We start from the raw sequence: 22,331 nt of genomic DNA, 5'->3' as shown, positions 1-22,331 counted from the left end.
TAAAGTCATCAACATTTTCATTTCAAAGTGTAAGGAAAATGTTTCATTTTTTTTTTTTGTGCAATAATGTAGTAACTCATTTATGCAAATTGTCAGGGGAGTGTATAATTTCCTTTTTCTCTCTCATCACAACGAAAATTTGAAACAACAGACGCACCAGTGTTATAGCTCAGTTTTATTAGGAAAAACAAAGGATAGTACACCCTCAAGGAGTGAGGGCGGGCCGACCCAAAAGATGAAAAGAAAAGAGGCCTCAATCGTTTACTTTTTCTATTTTTGCAGGCTTTCCCCTTCTTTGTCTTTTAGCCACTGCCATTTTGGACTCCTTTTTCCTATTCTAACTACCTAACATTCCCCGCTCAAGATATGGGAGGCCTGATTCTTTGGGGATAGGGGTGTCGAGGTCTCTCTGGCTACTTCCTGCTGAACTGGGATGGCAAGGAGCATTGGGCCTCCCCTCAGAGTCCTTATAGCAGTGTCCATCTAAGGGTGAGTGATATTTTCTGTGGTCAGATGGTTTTATATATCCCTGTTGAACTGGCACTGCATGCTGTAGCTTGTTGACCTGGGCAGAGACAAGATGGTTTAGACAATTGACACTACATGGTGCAATCATAAGCAGCATCAGTATGGTGATAACAAGGATTAACTAGGGGCATTAGCCAACTCCACATTTCCCCCTCACCAGGAGAAGGATCCCCCACAGAGAGGCTGTAGCCACCCCAAGAACTCCCCAGCTCATTCTTTGAGACCCTGTAGGGTCTGAATGTTTTTCTTGAGGGCTGTGAGACTTTCTTTAACTTAGCTGGAGGTATTTTCCCAGAAACAATGCATCTCATTCGAGATGGCTCGAGTCCCTCTTTGTTCAGGGATCAGGAGATCTAAGTACAATCCTTGCCAAGCTGTGTTGGCTCTTTAGTGCTGTTCTGAGAAATCTGATCCCCATAAACTTAATTTTGGGGGTGCTCATTAGATTGACACTCATTTGTAGTTCTGAATAGGTATCTGAGATCTCCCTGGGGCTCACAGGTGTATTGAGTGTCCTCTTCTGTTTTCTTCCACAGCTTGACTCGTGAGCAGTGAATCCAGAAATGGTGTCATGGTACCTTGACTGCTGTGGGGGTAGAAAGTATTACAGGGTAGGGGCCTTTCCATGTGGGCCTTTGGGGGCCCATCTTTCCAGACTTTAATTAGGACTTGAGTCCCTGGAGCATATAGTGGTGGCTCTTTGGAATCTTTTGGGTCCTGGTTGACACCCCACAAGCTTCTATCCTGTTGGAATTGCCCAATGACCATGGTAAAGGACTGGAGGGTCTGAGCCTCTGGATCTAGGAAGAGGTCCTTGACATAAAAAAAGATCTCCCACAGAGCATCTCATAAGGACTGAGACCAACCTGTTCCTTAGGGGTAATATGGGTGCAGAGGAGAGCTATTGGCAAAGCATCCGTCCGTCCCAGGGAGGTCTCCTGGGTTATCTTTTTTATCACTGATTTTAAGAATTGGTTGGATCTTTCTACTTTTCCTGAAGACTGAGGCCTCCAGGCCCAATGGAGGTAATAAGTAATGCCCAATGTTTTAGAGACTCCTTGGGTGAGCTTAGAAATAAATGATGTCCCATTGTCACTTTGTAATGACCTGCACAAACCAAATCTTGGAATGATTTCATGGAGCAGTATTTTTGCCACCTCCTCAGCCTTCTCAGTCCAGGTGGGAAAGCCTTCAGTCCATCCTGTGAATGTATCTATCATGACTAATAGGTATTTATACCCTTGAGAAGCTGGAATCTGGGTGAAGCCCATCTGCCAGTCCTCTCCAAGCTCGTTGGGGGTTGTTTAAATGGCAAGTGGAACAAGAGGAGACCACTTGCTTTCTAGTTGTTTGGAGGCCTGTTCCTCTGAAAGACCTTTCTAGTAATCTTTGAAGAGCCTTTTCCCCAATATGAGTGGTGGCATGTAAGAAGTTAACCAACTTCCACTGGAGGTTCCCAGGCAGAAAAAGGAGCCCCTCCTTTGGGAACCACCCCATATGATCTTCTTGAAAGCCCTCACTCTCAGCTTTAAGAGTCTCACCTTCAGTACATGAAGGCGTTTCTGGCAAATCAGTCTGTGGATCTACGGTGGCCACCCCTATTAGGTCATGGTTCTGTAACGCTGCTCTCTTAGCTGCCTGATCAGCTGCTTGGTTCCCTTGTGCCACTTCTGTGCTCCCTTTTTGGTGTTCTTTACAGGGGAGACTGGAACCTCAGTGGGCAGATGGACTGCCTCCAAGAGTCTAAGGATTTGGTCACTATATTTGACTGGTCACTATATTTGAACTCTTGGATGTTCAAGTGACCTCTTTCTTTCCAAATAGCAGCATGTGTATGTAGCACCAGAAAGGCATACTTGGAGTCAGTGTAAATAGCTACTCTTTTTCCTTTTCCCAGCTCTAAAGCTTGAGTCAGGGCTATGAGTTCAGCTAATTGGGCTGAAGTATCTGATGGCCAAGGTTTAGCCTCTATGGTCTTGGAATTGGAGACTACTGCCTATCTGGTTCTTCTTTTTCCACCCAAGACAAAGCTGCTTCCATCAGTGTACCAGATTTCCTCAGGGTTGGTCAGAGGCTCTTCTGACAATCCCTCTCAGGGTTTTGTCCAGTGGTCCATAGTTTCTAAGCAAGAGCGAAAGGGGAGAGAGCCCTTGGGGGTAGGCAGGAGGGTAGCTGGTAACCTCACAAGGGGATACAGCCAGGCCTGGATTTTCCATCAGCACTCTTGATATCTGAGGATCCTTTGATCAGACATCCATAAATGGCCTCTCCCATTCAGGGGTTGTTTCACTTGGTGGCTGGTAAAAATATTTAGTTTGCCTCTGAGAGAGAGTTTTAAAGCATCTTCTATCAGGACTGCAATAGCTGCAAGATTTCGAAGGCAGGGAAAGATCTCTTCCCAATAAGGGAGTAGGACACTCAGGGACCACCACCAGAAACTGGTGGGAAAATATTTGTCCATCCCAGCAACAAAGAAGTTCTCAGGTGAATATTTTTGTAGTTGTTTTTCCTGTAGCACCCACAGTGTTACAGGTTTGGGAGGAGAAGGCTCTGGAGCAGGAGGTCAGGACAGAGTAGGTAGCCGCTGTGTCAACCATGAAAATCCTGACCTACCTGCCTCATCCAGGTGCACCCTTGGCTCCAGCCCCGTGATGGTTATCTGTGACAGGCGGGCTGGCTGGAGTGGGCCACTGCAGTCCTGTTGAACCATCGTGAGGGAAGGCTTGGCACTTGACCTTGAGGCTCTTGGGACCTGAGGGCAGAGTGCTGTCCAATGTCCCAATTGATGGCATTTGTAGCAAGCCATTTTAGGAGACTTGTCATGGTTTGGACACTCTTTTGCCCAATGTCCCATCTGTCTACAGATTATGCATTTGCCTCATGCCTTGTCCTTTAAGGACTCGGGGTTTGCCAGAGGGGTTCCCTGGAGGGCAGCCAGCATCTGGGTATGCCTTGTCTCTTTCCTTTTCTCCCTTTCCTGGGCCTTGGCTTCCCTCTCCTGTTCTTTGTTATAAAAGGTATTGATGGCTGTCTGGACCATCTCATATAAAGAGGCAGCAGTACCCTGCTGCTGGAGCTATTGTAACTTTATCCTGATGTCTGGTACACATTGGGACAGGAATTTGTCCTTTAAAATCACCTGTCCCTCATAATATTCTAAGTCCAGATTGGTAAACTTTTGGAGGGCCTCTTTTAGACTTTCCAGAAAGGCAATGGGGTTCTAGTTGGACTCGTGAGTTATTGCTGACACTGGGTACAGTCCCTCAAGTAATAGGCTTCCTTCTGTTTCCAAGGCACTGTCAAAAGACTGAGGAGTGGGTGCTTCCCCAGTTGTTGGAATGATCCTCCCTCTCATTAGCATGTGAAATCTCCAGCCTGAGGAAACTAACCACATCACATTCCATGGCCTCTGCACTCTCCTCTGTGATGGCCCACACCCTGTGGAATGTGCTTCTCTCTGAATCTGAACAAATCCACCTCTTACCTATTGCTATGCTCTCACTGATTTAATTGCAATGAGACATCAAGAGCCTGAGCTTCATTAGGTCCTAAAACCAGGCACTGTGCATTTTGGCCAGGCTCAAGTCCTGGGAGATAAGAACTGAAGGATGGGAGGAAAGAGCAGTGGGAAATATATGCCAAGGAATCCCCTTCATAACCTGCCAGAAAATCTGCTAAATACCTGACCTGTGCTCACATTTTTCATTGACCTGATCCTTGGCACAAAGAAGATGAAGGACAGGAGAACCCCCACCTGCTTGGGCAACAGCTACTGGGGTCCAGCAGACGGTGGAGCCTTTGGGACACAATGAGGAGCAGCCCCTGCCAGAGTCCCTCAGTTGTACCCACTGCAGCTCACCTGTTCACTGGGGGGTTCGAGGAAACAAGAAATGAGAGATTGTAAAAGAATTAAGATTTGGTTAGCCATATGTCCTTCCAGCCATCGGAATGAAGACCTCCTACCTTAACGGAAGGGCTCCTGGAATCTGAGACTGAGCCGCATGTGCTTTCTGCCGAGTTTCTCTTTGCTGTCCTGGTTTCCAGCGCTCTGGGCTTCTTCTCACTTCTCCAGTGCTGGGTTTTCTTCACGTTCAGCTTCCACCATGGGAGCTTTCACCAAACTGGGCTTCGGCTGTGCCTGGCTTCCACCTTGCGGGGCCGAGCCGAGGTTGTTTCAGCTGGGTTAAATCTGAGAAACGGCACCATAGGTGTTGGGGGAGTGTACAGTTTCCTCGGTTCTGTCTCATTGCAGCAAAAATTTGAAGCAACGGATGGACCAGTGTTATAGCTCAGTTTTATTAGGAAAAATTAAGGATGATACACCCATGAGGAGTGAGGGCGGGCTGACTCCAATGACAAGAGAAGAGAGGCTTCAATCCTTTCCTTTGTTCTATTTTCAAGGACTCTTCCCTTCTCTGTCTTTTAGCCATCGCCATCCTTTTTCCTATTCTAACTATGTAACAAAATGAATACTACACTTAAAACAACTCCCAATCTTCGTTATAAAGCATGTGGACATTTGTACCTCATTAAATTAGTCACTAATGCCTTTCCTTTAAATTAAAAGCCATATAATTATTTTTGCCTTTTATGGAGTCACATAGTATGTTAGTCATCCAGTTAATATGCTTACAATTAAGAACACCAGTGGTTCCACATAAGGTATTCTGTCTCATTTATTTCAGAGAACAGAAGAAAGAAAATAAAATGGAGAAGAGGTAGTCTCTTTAATAAGTGGTACTAGGAACACTCTACAGCCATGTACAAAACAACGAAATTAGGACATTCTCTAGCACCATATAAAAAATTAACACAAAAAGGATTAGAGACCTGACTGCTCAGTCACTCAGTCATGTCTGGCTCTTTGTGACCCCATGGACTGTAGCCTGCCGGGCTCCTCTGTCCATGGGATTCCCCAGGCAAGAATACTGGAGGGGGTTGCCATTTCCTTCTCCAGTATAAGACTGGATACAATAAAATGCTTGGATACCATAAAATATCATAAGCAGAACACTCTTTGACATAAATTGTAGCAGTATTTTTGGGTTCTGTCTCCTAAAGCAAAGGAAGCAAAAGCAAAAGTAAACAAATGATAGCTTATGGTAATGATGTTGGTTTCGTTATCACCAAAGAAGATGATTCAGCTTCGAGGTCAGGGACCAGGCTTGATCACTCATGACCTTTTGTGGAGCAGTTTTATAAAAATGAAAAAGGGACAGAGAAAGCTTCTAACATAGACATCAGAAGGGGGACAGAGAGTGCCCCTGCCTTGCTAGTCTAGCAAGGGAATTATATACTTTTCAAATTGGTTATTCAATTCAGTTTAGTTGCTCAGTCATGTCTGACTCCTGGCAACACCATGAACCGCAGCACGCCAGGCCTCTCTTTCTATCATCAAGTCCTGGAGTCCACCCAAACCCATGTCCATTGAGTCAGTGATGCCATCTAGCTGTCTCATCCTCTGCCGTGCCCTTCTCCTCCTGCCTTCAATCTTTCCCAGTGTCAGGGTCTTTTCAAATGAGTCAGCTCTTCGCATCAGGTTGCCAAAATATTGCAGTTTCAGCTTCAACATCAGTCCTTCCAAAGAATACCCAGGACTGATTTCCTTTAGGATGGATGGGTTGGATCTCCTTGCAGACCAAGGGTCTCAAGAGTCTTCTCTAACACCACAGTTCAAAAGCACCAATTCTTTGGCACTCAGCTTTCTTTATAGTCCAAGTCTCACATCCATACATGACCACTGGAAAAACCATAGCCTTGACTAGACGGATGTTTGTTGGCAAAGTAATGTCTCTGCTTTTTAATATGCTGTCTAGGTTGGTCATAACTTTCCTTCCAACGAGTGTCTTTTAATTTCATGACTGCAATCACCATCTGCAGTGATTTTGAAGCCCAGAAAAATAAAGTCAGCCACTGTTTCCACTGTTTCCCCATCTATTTCCCATGAAGTGATGGGCCCAGATGCCATGATCTGAGTTTTCTGAATGTTGAGTTTTAAGCCAACTTTTTCACTCTCCTCTTTCACTTTCATCAAGAGGCTGTTTAGTTCTTCTTCACTTTCTACCATAAGGGTGGTATCATCTGCATATCTGAAATTATTGATATTTCTCCCTGCAATCTTGATTCCAGTTTGTGCTTCATCCAGCCCAGCATTTCTCATGATGTACTCTGCATATAAGTTAAATAAGCAGGGTGACAATGTACAGTCTTGACATAGTTCTTTTCCTACTTGGAACCAGTCTGTTGTTCCATGTCCAGTTCTAATGGTTGTTTTAAACTCAGCAGTGGCCACAGGACTAGAAAAGGTCAGTTTTTCATTCCAATCCCAAAGAAAGGCCAAAGAGTGCTCAAACTACTGCACAGTTGCACTCATCTCACATGCTAGTAAAGTAATGATCAAAATTCTCTAAGCTAGGCTTCAACAGTACATGAACCTTGAACTTCTAGGTGTTCAAGCTGGGCTTAGAAAAAGCAGAGGAACCATAGATCAAATTGCCAACATCTCTTAGATTATTGAACAAAGCAAGAGAGTTCCAGAAAAACATCTATTTCTGTTTTATTGACTATGCCAAACCTTGGACTGTGTGGATCACCACATACTGTTACACATCACCACAAAATTCAGAAAATTCTGAAATAGATGGGCATATTGGACCACCTGACCAGCCTTTTGAGAAATCTGTATGCAGGTCAGGATGCAACAATTAGAGCTGGACTTGGAAAAATAGACTGGTTCCCAATAGGGGAAGGAGTACATCAAGGCTGTATATTGTCACCCTGCATATTTAACTTATATGCAGAGTACATCATGAGAAATGCTGGGCTGGAGGAAGCACAAGCTGGATTCAAGATTGCTGGGAGAAATATCAATAACCTCAGATATGCAGATGATACCACCCTTATGGCAGAAAGTGAAGAGGAACTAAAATATCACAAATCAGCAAAACAAAAAAAGGGGTCAGAGATGATGTACATGTTTAATCACATTCAGTTTAGCTAGATTCACAAAGGTGTTGGTTGGCTACTGGGATCAGAATACTTATTCTGTTGTCTAATTTCTTTAGATCCCATTTGAAAGGGTAAAGACAATATTTTCCATGATGACTTTTCACCTAAACTTCTCATGCTGACCAGAATACTGTGCTACTCTGTTGACTGACATATTCTTTCCTTAGTTAAGGTTAGATAGATTGCTAACAGACAAATGCTGGGAACTGTTTTTGTGAAAACATTTCTTTGTCCCTGATCTGCTTTATTATGTAATCTATTATGTTTTAACAGTAAGTACATAATTGTTTTGCTTTATTCGCCAATATATATGTTATCTTATTCTAAATACTGAAAATAGAGTAATTTCCCAGGTGATAATATATTTTTATCCTACTCCACATATCATTATCTGTATTGGGATATCTATTTTTAGAACATTTTCGGAGAATGCTGCTGCTGTTGCTAAGTCTCTTCAGTCGTGTCCGACTCTGCGCGACCCTATAGATGGCAGCCCACCAGGCTCCCCGTCCCTGGGATTCTCCAGGCAAGAACACTGGCGTGGGAGAATAGAGATACTCAAATAATCACTTATGTCCAGTACTTGATTGGGAAAATATTCTAATGCTCTTGACTTAATGAGGTTTGAAGTTTCTCTTAAATTCCATTTCTTTACACTCTCTTTGCTGGCCTTTTATATGGGTGAATATGATGCAAGGGTGGACAGTAAGTGCTTATTGACTGACTATAGCACAAATGTTAGTTGACACAAAATAAAGTCTCCTACTAAGAAGCAACAGGGCCATAGCTTTTCACCCTAAATGAATTACTTTTTGACAATTTTGCTTATAAAAGAAATTAATAACTTTAACAGGAGCTACAGTAATACTGTTGGTTTTTTCACAGTATGTACAGTACTGAAATATGTAAATGTAACAAGCCTATTTTAATAAGCTCTTTTCAAAGGTATGAATATGCCCTTTTGATTGTAAGAATAAAAATAAGAGATAATTAGGTTGACTGCTATGAAAGAACTCACATTTCTACCCTGGGCTATAGTGAAACATTCTGTCTGAGTTACACAGCTTGATATATCCCAGAAAACTGCATTTATAGTACTCCTAGAGCAAGGAAGTATAGAAACTAATATGACCTTAAATAGTAATTCCAAATCTAATAAGAGCCTATTTTAATATAAGAGTATGATTTAGAAGATGTATTTTAATAGCACTTATTAAACCTAATATATAGGAAAATTTATAGCTGAAATATGTTGTTGAAGCTCTTAAAAATAGGTAGAAAACTTTGACTTTGAAATCAGAATATTAGCATTACAAGATATATTAGTTCCTTAATCTTCCTGGATTCTTGCTCTATTGCAGAATCTCTGTCCATGGGTTAAACTTCATGTATGGATCTGACACCAGTCAAATTTTGGATAGCAAAGTGAAAAGGTGAAAGTGATGATGACTCAGTCATGCCTAACTCTTTGTGACCCCATGTTCTGTACCCACCAGCCTCCTCTGTCCATGGGATTTTTCAGGCAAGAATGCTGGAATGGGTAGCCACTTCCTTCTCCAGGGGATCTTCCCAACCCAGGGATTGAACCTGTGTATCTCACATTGCAGGCAGATTCTTTACTGTCTTATCCACCAGGGAAGCCCTATCATCACACCAAAATTGTGGTTAATCCTTCTCTGGCCATCTAGCTGAGTTGCCTGTAATCAGAATCCTGTTCCATTTCTCAGGACCAAGGACCTACCATGTATTCTGTCCTCACATTTCCATTTATATTTTCTAATTCTTCATCAACGAGTTGCTGTCATGGCACATTAAATCTGCAAATGCTTGGATTCATGCTCACACATTTTTATCCCTTTTTCTGCTTGATGCTTCTGAACTTCCATTATCATCATCTTATCTTTATTTATATATAATGTCTGGTTCTAAGATTCATTTTAAATTTGCTTTCAGCATGTAGTTGAAGGTTGTAATTGTATCTAGATACTACACATTTTAAGAGTCTCAATCTAAGAAAATATAAAACTGTCTTGTAAAATGAAAAGTAATTTCAAGAATTTGAAGTTTGAGTTTATCTTTAGCATGATTGTTTTGAGAAACAGAATCATACTTGCTACAATAAAATGAAGAACACATAGTATTTGTGGTTCTTTAAGTTATACAAATTAAAATTAAATATCCTTCACTGAAACATATGTTTGAAGCTAGAAATGTCCAATAAGTTAGATTACTCTGTATGTTTGTACAGACATAGTCTGTATATTTATAGAGTCAGCCTTCTGTGTTGGCAGGTTCCACATGCTCGGATTCAACAAACTACAGATCTTGCATGTTTCTGATCTGTAGTTGGTTGAATCTGCAGATGATGGAACCCATGGATAGGGAAGTCCAACTGTTGGACTTGAGCATCCAGGGATTTTGGTGTCCCAGGCACGTCCTTGATCTAATCCTCAGTGGACACTGAAGGGTGGCTGTATAGTTTAATCTTTAAAGCTTCTTTCTTTTAAAAATATAGTTATTTTAAAAGTGCAGGCTTAAAATGTCCTCTGACTTTGATGAGCTCTGTACTTTAACTATATATATTGCCCATAGTGGTTTGGAAACAGAAACTTCAAAGACTTGGGAAGGTCTAGTTCCATCTTCCCCTTTAACTTTGAATGAAAAGAGAAATTGATAAGGGGTTGGATGGTGCTTTGTCATCTTAATACAAACTATACTACCAATTCCCTAAATTTAGACTGAATGGCAAAAGAATTATTTGCTATTGGACTATTAAACCATGTACACATTAGTTGTCCTGGAGGAACTACAGGAATCTCTTTGTAGGGAGGATCCACTTTTTCCTTAAGGAGGTAGCTCTTCCTAATGTTAGTCCTCTTGGGAAAAGATTACTCTCAGGACTGTGTTGCAGAATTTGGGAAAGGTTAGCAAAGGAGGGAGGCTAACAGAAGGTGGTTGCAGCTACTATTACTGTTGTGGGAGGCTTGTGCCCAGGAGTAATGATAGGCTATATAGGCAGTATAATAGGAAACAGACTAGAATAGAAGAGATTTTGAGAATATTTAATGATGTGAACTTCCAGATGTTCAAGCTGGATTCCTCTCCTTTCCAGCAGAGGAACCAGAGGTCAAATTGCTAACATCCGTTGGATCACTGTAAAAGCAAGAGAGTTTCAGGAAAACATCTACTTCTGCTTTATTGACTACACCAAAGCCTTTGACTTTGTGGATCACAAAAAACTGTGGAAAATTCTTCAAGAGATGGGAATACCAAACCACTTTACATGCCTCCTGAGAAATCTGTTATGCAGGTCAAGAAACAATAGTTAGAACTGGACATGGAACAGCAGACTGGTTCCAAATTGGGAAAGGAGTACATCAAGGCTGTATTGTCACCCTGCTTATTTAACTTACATGCAGAGTACATCTGCAAAGTGCTGGACTGAATGAAGCACAAGCTGGAATCAAGATTGCTGGGAGAAATATCAGTAACCTCAGATATGCAGATGATACCGCTCTTATGGCAGACAGTGAAGAAGAACTAAAGAGCCTCTTGATGAAAGTGAAAGAGTAGAGTGAAAAAGTTGGTTTAAAACTCAACATTCAAAAAACTAAGATCATGGCATCTGGTCCCATCACCTCATATAGATGGGGAAACAATAGATGGGGGAAGATATGGGGAAAGCATGTAAATAGAAATGCAAATAGAAAATAGAAATAATGCAAATAGAAATAAATAGAAAGCATATAGATGGGGAAACAATGGAAACAGTGAGAGACTTTATTTTTGAGGGCTCCAAAATCACTGCAGATGGTGACTGCAGCTCTGAAATTAAAAGACGCTTGCTCCTTGGAAAAAAAACTATGATAAACCTAGACAACATATTAAAAAGCAGAGGCATCACTTTGCCAACACAGGTCCATCTAGTTAAAGCTTTGTTTTTCCAGTAGTCATGTATGGATATGAGAGTTGGACTATAAAGAAAGCTGAGCACCGAAGAATTGATGCTTTTGAACTGTGGTGTTGGAGAAGACTCTTGAGAGTCCCTTGGACTGCAAGGAGATACAACCAGTCCATCCTAATACTTTGGCCAATTGATGCGAAGAGTTGACTCTTTGGAAAAGACTCTGATGTTCGGAAAGACTGAAGGCAGGAGGAGAAGGGGATGACAGAGGATGAGAGGGTTGGATGGCATCACTGACTCAATGGACATGAGTTTGGGTAAACTCCATGAATTGGTGATGAACAGGGAGGCCTGGCTTGCTGCAGTCCATGGGGTCACAGAGTTGGATACGACTGAGCAACTGAACTGAACTGAATGATGGGGAACATTTGCTGGTAGAGGTGGTAGTGATGGGGAGGTTAAAACTCTAGAAGTCAAGACTATGGAGTCCAAGTCAATATAATTTGAATATTTAATAGAAAATATAGCATTTCTTTGGAGTCACACCGAATGATGCCTGGAAATTTGAAATTTAAGTTGTATTTCTGGACTGACGACCTTATTTTATTCTTAGTTCTAGACTGTGCTTCAATGTTAGAGTTCCTCTTAAGTCAGTTTATAAGATATTTGTAGGTATAATTTATAGTTACTTCTAATTCATCAAATGAAGTTTGATATTATTACTCTTCCTGTCAAGTGAAGTTTCAGGATTTTTTTTTAAAATTTCTAGTTACTTAGTGAATCTTAAGGACTTCTTCATATTGCTATTTAAGTTCATTATGAAACTTGAGGTTTTTCTAGTGTGACTTTGGTTCTACAGAAGAGTATGCTAAAATGTTGGCCCCTCCCAGGAAAAAGTAATTTTATTCTTTTTACGGTCCATGTTACTTTTGTACCTTGTTTTGACTCGGTTTTTATGAGCATCAATATTACTATTTTTGTGCATATCCTACATGTTCTGTGGTACTGTTCTTGAGAGCAGGATATATAATTTCATTTGTTTAATTAGAAAATATTACCTGCTATGTTCTTGTTCCTCCTTCTCCTAGCACTTTACTTAATACAGAACACACATACAGTATGTGCTCCATAAATGTTGGCAAAAAGCTAGCAAAAGGAAATGTTTTTGTTTTTCAACCTCTTTCTAATAGCTTTCCTCAATATCTCCTTACTGATCAGAATGGAAAATTGACAGAGAGGGTGTCTGTATGTGTGTGTCTTTTCCCTAATTAAAAGAAACCTCACATCCCACTATTGTGATGGACAGTGGAAATTCCTACTGTGGACATGTAAATTGGTACAATCACTGTGGAAAACACTATGGAGGTTCGTCAAAAAATTAAAAATAGAACTACCTATCACCCAGAAATTACACTTGTGGATATTTAAAGAAAGAAAAATCACTAATTTGAAAGGATACATACACCCTAATGTTCATTTCAGAATTATTTATAATGTCTAAGACATGGAAGCAGCCTAAGTTTCCATTAATACATGAGTGTGTAAAGAAGAGTAAATATATTCATAATATTGTTGTTGTTGTTCAGTCACCCAGTCATGTCCGACTCTTTGCAACCTCATGAACTGCAGCACGCCAGGCCTCCTGTCCCTCACCATCGCCTGGAGTTTGCCCAAGTTCATGTTCATTGCAAGGGTGATGCTGTCCAGCCATCTCATCCTCTGATGCCGTCTTCTCCTTGAGTGTATGTAATATTACTCAGTCGCAAAAAGGATGAAATCTTGCCATTTGCAACAACAACATGGATGGACACAGTGGGTATTATAATAAGTGAAATAAGTTAGAGAAAGACAAGCACTGTATAATATCACTTATATGTGGACTCCAAAGCACAAAACAAATAAACATAACACAACAGAAATGGACCCATAGACACAGAGAATAGTTTGGTGGTTGCCAGAGGGAAAGTGGGTAGGGAATAAGTGATTAAGGTAAGGGAGGTTAAGATGTACAAACTTCCAGTTACAAAATAAATGTCATGAAGATACTAGGTACAGCAGAGATAATATAGTCAATAATATTGTTCCTTTGGTAACAGATGATAATTAGACTTTTCATGATGATCATTTCATAAGGTATAAAAATATAAACTTACTATGTGATATGCCTGAAACTAATATTGTAAATCAATTATACTTCAATATAGAAGGAAACACATTCTGAAAATATCATCTAGAAATGGATCTTATTTCTAAATAAATGATGAGAAATTTGTTAATATGGGATAAAACTCTTGACTGGATTACAGAGAGTCTACCAATTAATATTAAAAGTTATGAGACAGAAGCAGAATATATCTGTTTATTCCTTTCAGAGATCCTAAAGTGACAAAAGTTGCTGGTGATGCTTAGGAATATTAAAAAAATAATTAAAATACATCTAATCAGCTCTCATTTTAGTGGCATATGGCTATTTGGGTAAAGCAGTGATAAACTTTTCAGAGCTCACAAATATGTCATTGACATTGCAGTAATATTTTGTTTCCATCAGTAGAAACATATGTTGTCAGTGCAATATGAACTACCAGCATTACAAAGGAGATGAAAGAAAAGGGAAACACAAAATAGTATTTTTTAAAAAAAACTGTGTAAAGTCACAAATTTTGAATTATCCTTATTTACTGACATTGTTTCTAGGATTTCTATAATTTTAATTTCTTCTGCAAAGTATAAATTGAAGAACTTATGGTTTGAAATAAAAAACCTTGGCCAATTATACATTAAAAATATGTTTTTCCTTTTCTAGGTTGTGAGTCTCTTGAGAATAGGGATTATTGTGTCCTTTTTATCGCTGAATCCCCAGCATTTATACAATCCCTGATAAGTACTGTGCTTAGTTGTTCAGTCGTATCCAACTCTTCATGACCCTGTGAACTGTAGCCCGCCAGGCTCCTCTGTCCATGGTATTCTCCAAGCAAGAATCCTGGAGTGGGTTGCTGTGCCCACCTCCAGGAGATCTTCCTAACCCAGGGATTGAACCGAGGTCTCCCACATTGCTGGCAGATACTTTACTATCTGAGCGCTCCAGGGAAACATGTTTAAGATTCACTAAATGAAGTCATTAATTTGGTATCTCCTTATTGGCCTCTTCACTCCAAGCTTTGTCGTAAAATGTGATGTTTTTATTTTGCTTGTTATATTTACACCATTCCTCCTCTAGAATAAATTAAGGATAAACAACATGGGATATTTTTTTTTTAACTGAAAATCGTGCCCAGTGGGGGAGAGTTGATACATGTATATGTGTGACTCAGTCCCTTCACTATCCACCTGAAACTATCACAATATTGTTAAGTGGCTATTGTTGTTCTCGTTTGTTTGCTAAGTCATGTTCAACTCTTTGCGACCCCATGAACTGCAGCACCCCAGCTTTCTCTGTCCTCCACTATCTCCCTGAAATTGTTCAAACTCATGCCCATTAAGTCGGTGATGCCATCTAAGATCTCATCCTCTGCCACCCCTTCTCTTGCCCTCAATCTTTCCCAGCATCAGGGTCTTTTCTAATGAGTCAGCTCTGGGCATCATGTGGCCGAAGTAATGGAGTTTCGGCTTCAGCATCAGTCCTTCCAATGAATATTCACTGGAATATTGATTGATTTCCTTTAGGATTGACTGGTTTGATCTCCTTGCTGTCCAAGGTACTCTCATGAGTCTTCTCCAGCACTACAGTTCAAAAGTGTCAATTCTTTATGGTACAATTCTCACATCCATACATGACTACTAGAAAAACCATAGCTTTGATTATATAGAGCTTTGTTGGCAAAATGATATCTCTGCTTTTGAATACACTGTCTAAGTTTGTCATAGCTTTTCTTTCAAGGTGCAAGCATCTTTTAATTTCATGGCTGCAGTCACCATTCACTTTGATTTTGGAGCCCAAGAAAATGAAATCTGACACTATTTCCACATTTTCCCCTTCTGTTTGCCATGGAATGATGGGACCAGATGTCTTGATCTTTGTTTTTTGAATGTTGAGTTTTAAGACAGCTTTTTCACTCTCCTCTTTCATCAAGAGGCTTTTTAGTTCCTTTCCACTTTCTCCTTTAAAGTGGTGTCATATGCATATCTGAGGTTGTTGATATTTCTCCCAGCAATCTTGATTCCAGCTTGTGCTTCATATAGCCCAGCATTTCCCATGATATATTCTGCATATCGGTTAAATAAACAGAGTGGCAGTATACAGCCTTGATGTACTTTCCCAATTTGGATCCAGTCCATTGTTCCGTGTCCAGCTCTAACTGTTGCTTCTTGTCCTGCATACCAGTTTCTGAGGCAGGTGAGGGGTCTGTTATTCCCATCTCATTAAGAATATTCCACAGTTTGTTGCTATCCCCACAGTCAAAAGCTTAGCATAGTCAATGAAGCAGAAATAGATGTTTTTTTGTGTGTGTGAATTTCCTTGCTTTTTCTATGCTCCAGCACATGTTGGTAATTTGATCTCTGGTTCCTCTGCCTTTTCTAAATCCAGCTTGTACATCACGAAGTTCCTAGTACACATACTGCTGAAGCCTAGTTTGAAGGATTTCGAGTATAATCTTGCTGGTCTGTGAAATGAGTGCTTCTGTGCTCATTTCACATGTACTCATCTCCAGCTACTTTGAGCAGCTGAAGGGCGTGTCCCTACCAGTTGCTGCTGCTGCTAAGTCGCTTCATCGTGTCCGACTCTGTGCGACCCCATAGACGGCAGTCCACCAGGCTCCTCTGTCCCTGGGATTCTCCAGGCAAGAACACTGGAGTGGGTTGCCATTTCCTTCTTCAATGCATAAAAGTGAAGTCGCTTAGTCGTGCCCAACTCTTAGCGACCCCATGGACTGCAGCCCACCAGGCTCCTCCATCCATGGGATTTTCCAGGCAAGAGCACTGGAGTGGGGTGCCAGTGCCTTCTCCCCCTACCAGTGAGGGCCTGACAAACATGGTCCACTGGAGAAGGGAATGGCAATCCACTTCAGTATTTTTGTCTTGAGAACCTCATGAACAATATGGAAAGGCAAAAAGTTATGACACTGAAAGATGAACTCCCCCGATTGGTAGGTGTACAATATACAACTGGGGTAGAGTGGAGAAATAGCCACAAAAAGAATGAAGATGCTGAGCCAAAGTGGAAATGACACCTACTGGTTGTATCTGGTGGTGAAAGTAAAGTCCGATGCTGTAAAGAACAATATTGCATAAGAACCTGGAATATGAAGTCCATGAGTCGAGGTTAATTGGCTGTATCCCAGTACAAAATAAAGTTTTTTAAAAAATAAAAAGTGCCCAATCTACACGTGCTATGATATGGTTATTTGAGCTTTCAAACATGTTTCTTTTGAAAACAAATGCATTTGTATTCTGGTTGTGATCAAGAGGGGATTTGCAAAAAAAAAAAAAAAAAAATCCTACAAAAACTTTAATCATTGGAAGCCCCACGATGTGGGAAAATATATGAACTGAAAATTGTAGAGAATGAAAAGCACCTAAGATATCAATGAAAGGAGTTAGTTTACATTATTAAATAAGATATCTATATTGGGGACAGATATAGTATACAAGAAAAAAAAAAAAAAAACCCAATAGAGGAAAGGAGCTAAAAAAACAGGTGGTACACATTGTCAGAGTTTTTTGTTTTGTTTTTGTTTTTTGGAGCTGGTTAACCAGAACACTACTGCAAAAATTATGGAAACTTAATTAGAATCTTGAAATTAAAATCAATTATTCATCATACCTCTTATATATCTGATCTCATCTTCTCTCCACTCTTCCTGGTTTCACTCTGTGAGATAAAATGTAACCATCTCAACACACAGGGCAAACTATCCATCCATCTCTACATTTCCTCAAGTATTTTAGTGACATATGTAAACTGTCCATGTTTTCCTGCTTCTGTGAACCTTGAATGTGGTGGTCTCTATACTTAAATGTCTCCCATGTTGACTTCTCACCAAATTCTACTTATTCCTTAAAACTCAGCTACAGTATCTATCATTCCTTAGAGTAACCTTTTCTTGACCTCTCCCATCTCTACCATGATTTGAATTCAGCTTTCTGCTTTGTAATCCCACTGTAGGCTCTGATTACCCTTATTGATGCATATTTATATCATAGAGTCTCTATTAGTTTTCTATTACTACTGTAACAAATTACCATAAATTTAGTGGCTTAAAATAACATGAATACATCCTTACAGCTGTAGAGGTCAGAAGTTTGAAATGGGTCACAGTGAGCTGGAATTAGGTATTGGTGAACCTGTATTCCTTTTTTGAGGATCTAGGGGAAAATCTGTACCCTTGGTTTTTGCAGCTTCTAGAGGTTCCCCATATCTTTGATTCATGGGTATCTTTCATCTTCAAAGCCAGTAATGGTTGATTGGTCTTTCTCATATCATATCACTCTGACACTGATTTTTCTGCCTCTGTTTTCCAGATTTAAGGACTCTTGTGGTTATATTTAACTCACTTGGATTATCCAGGAAAATCTCCCTATATTAAAATAAGCCCATTAACAACTTTAATGACATCAGTCACCTTAATTCCTCTTTGCAGTGTAACATAATATACTCAAATTCTGAAAATTAGGACTTGAATCTCTTTGGGGGCTATTTTCTGCCTACCACAGAGTCATAAATATTATTTAACTTTCATGTATATAACCATAGTTTGCACACTGTGTAAGTGATCATTCAGTTCAGTCGCTCAGTCATGTTTGACTCTTTGTGACCCCATGAATCGCAGCATGCCAGGCCTCCCTGTCCATCACCAACACTCGGAGTCTAACCAAACTCATGCCCATCAAGTCGGTGATGCCATCCAGCCATCTCATCCTCTGTCGTCCCCTTCTCCTCCTGTCCCCAATCCCTCCCAGCATCAGGGTCTTTTCCATTGAGTAAACTCTTCGCATGAGGTGGCCAAAGTACTGGAGTTTCAGCTTCAGCATCAGTCCTTCCAATGAACACCCAGGACTGATCTCCTTTAAGATGGACTGGTTGGATCTCCTTGCAGTCCAACGGACTCTCAAGAGTCTTCTCCATCCAACCTGGGCTGGTGATCTCTTTCATCCTTGATAATATACATGTTTCGATATTGTTCTCTTGAAACATCCCACCCTTGCCTTCTCCCACAGAGTCCAAAACTCTGTTCTGTACATCTGTGTCTCTTTTTCTGTTTTGCATATAGGGTTATCATTATCATCTTTATAAATTCCATATATATGCATTAGTATACTGTATTGGTCTTTATCTTTCTGGCTTATTTCACTTTGTATAATGGGCTCCAGTTTCATCCATCTCATTAGAACTGATTCAAATGAATTCTTTTTAATGGCTGAGTAATATTCCATGGTGTATATGTACCACAGCTTCCTTATCCATTCGTGCTCAGGGCTGGTGCACTGGGAAGACCCAGAGGGATCGGGTGGAGACGGAGGTGGAAGGGGGAATCGGGATGGGGAATACATGTAAATCCATGGCTGATTCATGTCAGTGTATGGCAAAAAACACTACAATATTGTAAAGTAATTAGCCTCCAACTAATAAAAATAAATGGGGAAAAAAAAGGAAGAAAAAAGTCTTCTCCAGCACCACAGTTCAAAAGCATCAATTCTTCAGTGCTCAACTTTCTTCACAGTCCAATTCTCACATCCATACAAGACCACTGGAAAAAGCATAACCTTGACTAGACAGACCTTTGTTGGCAAAGTAATGTCTCTGCTTTTTAATATGCTATCTAGGTTGGTCATAACTTTCCTTCTAAGGAGTAAGAGTCTTTTAATTTCATGGCTGCTGTTACCATCTACAGTGATTTTAGAGCCCAGAAAAATAAAGTCTGACACTGTTTCCACTGTTTCCCCATCTATTTCCCATGAAGTGATGGGACAGATGCCATGATCTTAGTTTTCTGAATGTTGAGCTTTAAGTCAACTTTTTCACTCTCCTCTTTCACTTTCACCAGGAGGCTTTTTAGTTCCTCTTCAGTTTTTGCCATAAGGGTGGGGTCATCTGCATATCTGAGATTATTGATATTTCTCCCAGCAATCTTGATTCCAGCTTGTGCTTCCTTCAGCCCAGCATTTCTCATGATGTACCCTGTGTATAAGTTAAATAAGCAGGGTGACAATATACAGCCTTAATGTACTCCTTTTCCTATTTGGAATCAGTCTGTTGTTCCATGTCCATTTCTAACTGTTGCTTTCTGACCTGCATACAGGTTTCTCAAGAGGCAGATCAGTTGGTCTGGTATTCCTATCTCTTTCAGAATTTTATACAGTTTGTTGTGATCCACACAGTCAAAGGCTTTGGCATAGTCAATAAAACATAAATAGATGTTTTTCTGGAACTCTCTTCTTCTATGATCCAGCAAATGTTGGCAATTTGATCTCTGGTTCCTCTGCCTTTTCTAAAACCAGCTTGAACATCTGGAAGTTTACGGTTCATGTATTGCTGAAGCGTGGCTTGGAGCATTTAGAGCAATACTTTACTAGTGTGTGAGATGAGTGCAATTCTGCAGTAGTTTGAGCATTCTTTGGGATTGCCTTTCTTTGGGATTGGAATAAAAACTGACCTTTTCTAGTCCTGTGGCCAGTGCTGTTCCAAATTTGCTGACGTATTGAGTGCAGCACTTTCATAGCATCATGTTTCAGGATTTGAAATAGCTCAACTGGAATTCCATCACCTCCACTAGCTTTGTTCATAGTGATGCTTTCTAAGGCCCCCTTGACTTCACATTCCAGGATATCTGGCTCTAGGTGAGTGATCACACCATCATGATTATCTGGGTCATGAAGATCTTTTTTATACAGTTCTTCTGTGTATTCTTGCCACCTCTTCTTAATATCTTCTGCTTCTGTTAGATGGAGAAGCTCTATACAGTCAGCAAAAATAATACCAGGAGCTGACTGTGTCTCAGATCAGGAACTCCTTGTTGCCAAATTCAGACTTAAATTGAAGAAAGCAGGGAAAACCACTAGACCATTCAGGTATGACCTAAATCAAATCCCTTATGACTATACAGTGGAAGTGAGAAATAGAATTAAGGGACTAGATCTGATAGAGAGCCTGATGAACTATGGACGGAGGTTTGTTACATTGTACAGGAGACAGAGGTCAATACCATCCCCATGGAAAAGAAATGGAAAGAAGCAAAATGGTTGTCTGAGGAAGCCTTACAAATAGCTGTGAAAAGAAGAGAAGTGAAAAACAAAGGAGAAAAGGAAAGATATTCCCATTTGAATGCAGAGTTCCAAAGAATATCAAGGAGAGATAAGAAAGCCTTCCTCAGTGATCAATGCAAAGAAATAGAGGAAAACAACAGAATGGGAAAGACTAGAGATATCTTTAAGAAAATTAGAGATGCCAAGGGAACATTTCATGCAAAGATGGGCTCGATAACGTGCTCATTATGCAGTTTTAAATAAATTAGCATTTACAAATATCACCAAGTTTTTCTCAGAATCACACAAGTTCAAAAAATAATTTAGCAACAACCTTAAAGTTTATCTCATTCACATATCTTGAGCTGTAGTAGGACTTTTAAAAATGTACTGGTTGTGTATTCTTGTAAGTTTTCATCCTTGCCTTTGTAAAACTCACATTCTTAGCCTGATACATAAAAATTTACTGAATACCTCATAAATGATGACACCATATTTAGAGGTGCTCAACTTTAATAAAAATCCACTGGACGAATTTCCTTAAACTCCTATTTAAATATGGTCATAAACTGCAAGTATTTTTGAGTATTTCAAGAATATACTGACCATTTTGTACAGTTTTTAAACATTCATCAAAAATGTACTGTCCTCTGAACAGAAATTGTCCTCCTTAAATCATAGCATAAATGATAGCTCACAGTTGATTTTTGTGTCTTGCTAAACTAGAAATGAAAAATATGTCATATCTGAAACTACAGAAAACAAATCTATCTGTAAGCCCTTACTGTTAAAATAGGAAATAAATTTTTTTTTGTGAGATATAGGTTGGCGGCTAATTTGGGCTGATAACCCAAAAGTAATGAAAAGTTCCTAAAAATAAAGAAAATTTAATGAAATATCTTGCCTCGTGGTCCAATGAAAATATATCCTCTGTGTAAATGAGTACAGAAAGATAATATTTTCGTCTTTGAATAAATTTCTATTCAACGTAAGTTGTTTAACTCCGTAGCCCTCCATAAATGCTCTGATTTGTGGAATGTGATACTGGAGAGGTCAGTTGTCATGTGAATGTATGGATTAATGTGATTTAACATCAGAGTGTTACTATTCAAAAAGACTTTTTACACAATGTTTAATATTCTATAATGCAATTTTAGGGTATTATTCTTATGGTTCTGGAAAGGCAGATTGAAAGAGGGCATAAAAATTCAAAGGAACTTAACACTGTTTATAAAGACATGGAAGGGGTTCTTGTACAGGGAAAATCAGTCAGTTATATTACTAACAAAGCTAGATAAATAGTCAGGCAACAGACAGTTTCTGGGCTTTTTTTTTTAAGTACCTTATCTAGTTCGAAGTAACTTGAGATAATATTGAATATATAGTTGGCTTCCCCCTGTCTTAGGTATTAACATATATGAAAAGCTGTGTCTTTCTGTTGGTGTGATAGGATTTTTTATTTTTGGCCAGTGATATTCTTTGTCTCTTCAGGTTATTGTCACCAAATTGTTCTTATTAAATACAAAATATGCAAATTATTATGCTGTACTATATAAAGAACATGCCACAGACATGGTCCAGCACTTGCATTTCTATAATCTCCCCGGTTCTGGTATAGAGTTCCTGATTGCATAATTTTGTTCTTTGGTTTTATGATGTAGAATTGCTGATGCAATTATAGATTATGGACAAAACTGTAGACTTCTTGATC

Source organism: Odocoileus virginianus, chromosome 24, assembly GCF_023699985.2.
Source record: "Odocoileus virginianus isolate 20LAN1187 ecotype Illinois chromosome 24, Ovbor_1.2, whole genome shotgun sequence".
NCBI lineage: Eukaryota > Metazoa > Chordata > Mammalia > Artiodactyla > Cervidae > Odocoileus > Odocoileus virginianus.
Note: the sequence above shows the minus strand (reverse complement) of the source record.